This window comes from Megalopta genalis, chromosome 19 (assembly GCF_051020955.1).
Source record: "Megalopta genalis isolate 19385.01 chromosome 19, iyMegGena1_principal, whole genome shotgun sequence".
Taxonomy (NCBI): Eukaryota; Metazoa; Arthropoda; class Insecta; order Hymenoptera; family Halictidae; genus Megalopta; species Megalopta genalis.
In genome coordinates, this window is record NC_135031.1 from 2,741,281 (window position 1) to 2,747,282 (window position 6,002).

The window sequence follows — 6,002 nt, forward strand, 5'->3', positions numbered from 1 at the left end:
AGATGATGGTTTTAATCTTGCTGCTTGTTTCGAGTCTGTTTTATTTCATGCACATGTTTCATATTGCATAAAAATCTACATTCTAATCATGACCTTCATTTGATCTTAAGCATACAAAAATAAATGTATTAGATATAACTAAGAAATAAGAACTAAAGACTATTTATTTGTTCGCCGTTCATTTATCTTCCTCAGCAATGTACCTAAATTAATGAAAATAATCTAAGCAAATCTGCAAACATTAATTTTTACTGATATTTCTAGTGTTGTAATTTCTTAATCAATTCCTATTTAATTTCGATACTCATCGTCATTCTAACATCATGATATTGTGTAATGTTCATGATTACGAATGTCATTCATAGACAATATTATATGTTTTGAAAGCTATATGTAAGCGTAAAAGTAATCGTGTGGATGCTCGTCGCGTGTCTAACGGTCTCCTTTCGAATTTGACCATTAGGCTCGATCAGCGTCTAACGCCCGCCGATCGTCCTAGCACTGTCGCGATGTTTACATCACGATGCTCACGTACGCACGCATACATACGACGCGAGCACTGATCGGCGGTTGTGATTTCGGAGGTCGCTCCGAAATCGTAACGTGCTCGCGGACTTTCCGGTCATCAACCTTCGGTCCCTAAATATATTGTTAAATTTGCCCGAGTTTTGACCATTATTTAACCCTTAGCGCCCCGTTGGCTCCGCTATGAAGACATCCGTCATTTGTTCCGTAAATCCGAAGGCTCTGCTGCGGAGTCCAATGTTTTTAGCATGATTACACTGAAGATGTTTTTGACGACGTTGACAATTGTTATTTGTAGTAAAAACATGCTTAGCGTGTGTACCATTACGATTAAAACCTTTTTTTTGCCCATTTCTATACTTAGCAACATAAAGTGAATAAAATCAAACGCTTTCACAAGGACGTGTAATCATTTCCGCACAAAATAAGACTTCCTTTATCTCAGGCGCTTTGCTTCAAAAATGTGCCGGAGTTGCTGGTAGTGATATTTTTCAGAAAAACGCTGTTCAACTTTATTTTAGAATGTCTGAAAAATGTTTACTAATTTTTAATTTAATTTAATTATTAATTGAGCCGATTCCAGTGAAGATTAACAATAAAAAAATTCCGGCAAACTCACGCAAAAGATATTTTTGTTTCAATAATTCCGTATCCAAACAGAATTCAACAGACGATTCGCAATGCTAATTTTATAATAAATTGCGTCAAAGAACACGAGGGATATATTTATTTAAGAATTGTGAAGAATATCATTAATAGTAAATTTACCCATTTCGATGAGGATGCATTTGCTGCTTGGAAATTTCGGTCACAATTCACGATGTCGATGCACCGACCTCGCACAATGTTAAGTAGATACCATTACGATTAAAACATTTTTTGCCTATTTTTATACTTAGCAACATAAAATGAATAAAATCAAACGCTTTCTCAAGGACGTGTAATCATTTCCGCTCAAAATAAGACTTCCTTTATCTCAGACGCTTTGCTCCAAAAATGTGCCGGAGTTGCTGGTAGGTAGTACTCGAGAAACGCGTGGAGCGCTAAGGGTTAACTATAATATTGTTTACTTAGAATATTAATAAATATAATAAAAATATTATACATTAAAAGTAATATCAATACTCCACGAATCGCGAAAGAGAGAAGACATTTCTAAAAAAAAAACAACACCACTTGGAAAATTACTTAATAGCATCAAGTGAGATAGCCTGTGCAGTGATCGTCGACAAATACAACAGGTAGTCGTCGCAGAACGACGGAAGTGAATTAGAGCGAGATGTCAGGAAGAGGATGACCACATGGCCCGTTCGTTGGATTAGTGAGAGTGTTGTTAATGGGGGACAGATTGCCAAAGAAGATTTCGTAGAAAGAATGGAACATTGGAGAGAATGACACGGCTTTGGGGAACGCGACCGCCTCTTTGTTTAGGCGTCTTAGGATTAAATTCGGGTTGGCCGCACAGAAGAAAGGCGTTGTCTTAGAATAAGTAGGATAATCGTAAGTAAATTTTCTGGCGGTCCTTCCAATAGACCCCGATTAACAAGACGACCTTGTTTCTCGCAATTATCCCGAACACCCCGGGGGTCCAGTCTTTCCAAGTTGTCTGCTCCTCTCGTTCCATGTCGTCTGTTGTTAGTTACTAGGAAAAATAACGGTCCGCACGATGATCCACGAACGCTTGGACAGCGGTCGAAATTAGTATAAACTTCTGCTCACAGTTATATGCATTTTTAACTGGAAATGTGTACAATTGTTGTGGGAAGCGTATATTCCGGTTTGTCTTTTCTTAATTTCATTAAACACAAAAACGATAAATCGAATTAATAGTATCAGTTAGCAATCCTTTTTTTTTTCAACACATTTTTAAAAGTACTCCTCTTACACACGTTAGGGTAATGGCGTTCACTACAGTGAGTAACCAATTGCTGTGCTTTTGCTTTGTTTTTGGATCTGATTAACTTTATATTTATTGAATAACACGTATTAAATTTATTTGCTAAGAAATAAACAAAATAAAAGAATAAACAAATTTTTAATTTTTGTGTTTACCATACAGTAACCGGTTCCACTACCCTAGTTTTTCTATATACCTTTTTGATCGATTAATGCGATAATAACGTTATCATCTTAAATAACATTAACGTTCTCATATTAATTTCATAGTATTAATATAATATTATTATCGTATATATATAAATAATAATAATAATAATAATATTATATATATGAGTCGAGCTACAAGATGTAAGAAACTGCAGATTTCTTCCAGTTTTTGGTCAATATCGTGATACAATTGCTATTTTTGCTATCATTGATTTGTTATAACTCAACAACGTCAACCGATTTCGATGAAATTTTCAGGATGCATATAAGTTACCGAGATCTACGAGAGGCATTTTCTAACTTTTCGTTATAGGCTCGGATAAAAAAGTTAAAAAACTCTCGTTTTTTATATTTTTTTTGTCATTCCAATAGCAAAATTAAAAAAAAAACATTTTGGTCATCGATTGGTAGACTAGACCTGCTATCATCTGAAAAAAATTCAAGTCCCTTAGACCAGTTTTAAAAAAGTTATTGCGTTTTGAAAGGCGTTCGAATACCTTCGTGAGCTACTGTTTATATGTAGAAAATCTGGTTTTCACATTTTTGTGTTGGGTTATGTTACTATTACGTACAATTTATACATCACTATTTTATTTTCTAATAAATAAACGTAATTGTATAATATACGTTTTCCATCTGTGCATGTTAAGATTACTATTTTAGTATGATGAGACATCGAAATGCGATATTATTGAGGGATTCAAAATTTGAACCGATTCCTGTGATTATTGTATTTCGGATAAATTGAATACGAACGTTTTTTTAATAATGAAGATTAAAACTAAAAAGAATTCATTATGTCAGCAAAGAATAAATGTAAAGTAAACTGTTTGTATTAGTGTTAATGATTTTGTTTTATGTATAGTTTAGACTAGGTCATTGTATAATCAGGTATATTATGGTTTGTGGATAATCAACAGTGTTTGGTAATCATTGTGCTCCCGCGAGCATTTTGATCGGATAGAGATGTGCTCGAAAGTTTGCGCGAATGATTGGGAACTGATTGCACGAGGGGATTGCCGCATAATTATTCTAGCAACGGATGCTGTTGCTAGATGCTTGAATTTGTTTATGATAAAGCGATATGAATAGAAAATTCGTAGCAAACTTTATTATTCCGGCAAATGTCGTCTTCAGTTTATAATCACAGATTTGGGAATGTTGTTATTAATTAACACCAGTATTAACATACGTACTTTTGTTATGTTGTTTTGAAAGTTTAATGTCGCACCAATCAATATAGCTAGTTATTATCATATATATATATATATATAATATAAAGTTTTATATATACATGTCAGATTCGAAGTTAAAATTTAAAAAAAAACGTAAGATTACATGAAATATCATTCCGCAACTGAAATTTGAGACCACAGAGGGATTGAGCGAATTGAGTATCCACATATTATTTACAATTTACAAAGGTTATTCAAGAAAAAAATAAAGTCCTGAATGATTCTTGTTTTCCGCAACATATGCAGAAAATTTTTATTTTACATTGAGATTCTCGCAATCTATTAATAATATTAGTAATTTAACCTATTGAGATTTTTGTCTATAAATGCACAAAGATTCGAAAAGTCTACTTATTGCACTTTTATATTAATAAAACAATCGAATTACCTCTCAGATAAAAATCGATTCATTCTTCGTTTCTGTAAATTGTTCGATCTTTCTTTGAATTTATTGCATTAGTCGTATAATATGCAGTTATGAATGAAATATGAAACAAAAGTGGAACGATCTTTCACTCATTTATTCTTGGGAACTTATAAAGGTTATATATCTATAATAAAATCTATGTTTAACCAGAATATTACATTCAACATAATTTTTGCTATGTTTATAACAAAACCAATCTGTTTAATGATAATATTATCGATATAAAGTTGGTGTTACCAGTTGCTACATGGTTTAATAATGCAAACTATCCCCGTTGCATCGTTCAAGTAGTTGCTACCTACCTAAACTTTCGGTGCATTCAAGTGAATCAAAATTGATGTTCAATCCGGAGTAATCAAAGGCATTAAACTAATTAATTAACTTTTATGTTAAATCAAGGTGAAAGTTTGCAATTTTTCTTGTAAACAGTGAAATTAAATGAAAATTTGGAGCATTACGAATCAGTTGGCCATTTTTTTTTCTTAATGCAGCGATAATCCATGCAGCCCCTATCTCGGTGGCGTAGACCATTGTCCCGCAATTTAAGGTAAAGGAAAAGAGTAAATATTTTTAGTGCCTGCATAACATTTACTAGAAAAGCAGGTAGAATTTTCAAAATATAGTGAATTCTCTCCAATTGTACCTCAACTCGTAAACAAAAATGGACTTGGCACGTTTTTATAGTTACCGATTGTCAACAAGTATACAAATGAGGTGCGAGGCTCGACTAATCGTATTTCCTCTTCCCAAATTGTTCATTTTTGTTTACAAGCTGAAGGACTACTGCAAATACCATGTTCTAAATCTACCATCTCCTTCGCGTTCGTATCAGAAAAAATGATAAAATATTGCTACGATTTTAACAAACTCAAAATGGTTTACACCCCTGCACCACCATGCATTCCTCAATAATAATTGCCTAAGAGAAACTAGGATAATACTTCACTTTTCAAATTTCGTTTTACTCTTTAATTCAACAAATTATATATCTTATGGTCCGCATGAAAGAAAGTCAAACGTTCAAGGATATCTAAAAGAGCTCAAATGTGTGAACTTTCACCCTGAGTACCTTTTACCCGAAAATTTGCGCGCGGTTTAAATTTCATCCGTGACATCCTCGGTGGGTAAACAAACGTATCCGCCAGCGACGAACAACCAAAAGCAGCCCTCGGCGAGGAGGACCGGCCAAGTAACCGAGTGCGGGTCGTGCGATGCGGGGGTGGGATTAATCGGGCGACCGAAAAATTCGCGTAACCCGAAGACGCGGTAAATAATCTCGCGTTCTCTTCGACACGGAGAGGGGGTTGGGCCGAGTGAAGTAGAAGAAGAAATATCCCGTTGGATCGAAACCCGAAGCGTGTCGGAGGGAACGAGGAAACGAAAGGACAGACAAAGGGATGGACATACGCGAGCCGGCAGAAGGTGAACGGAGAGGTAGAGGGAGTAGGTAGGTTGGACGGAGAAAGAAGGTCCGGTAGGATGTGGTAGGAGGAGGAGGTGGAAAAAAATCCGGGGATTTACGCGGAAAGGGCAAAATATTCCCCGCCCAGGCCTCATTCAACTCCCGAGTGCGGGGTGGCTTTGGGTGAGAAGCGCGCGCCCTCATTGGCGGGGAGGCTAATATGGCGGTGTTAGGGGTTGCGAGGTGGGGCGGCTGTATGCGATATTAAGGGCTGCTTTCATGTCCGACGAGCCAGTTCGTGGTGCGC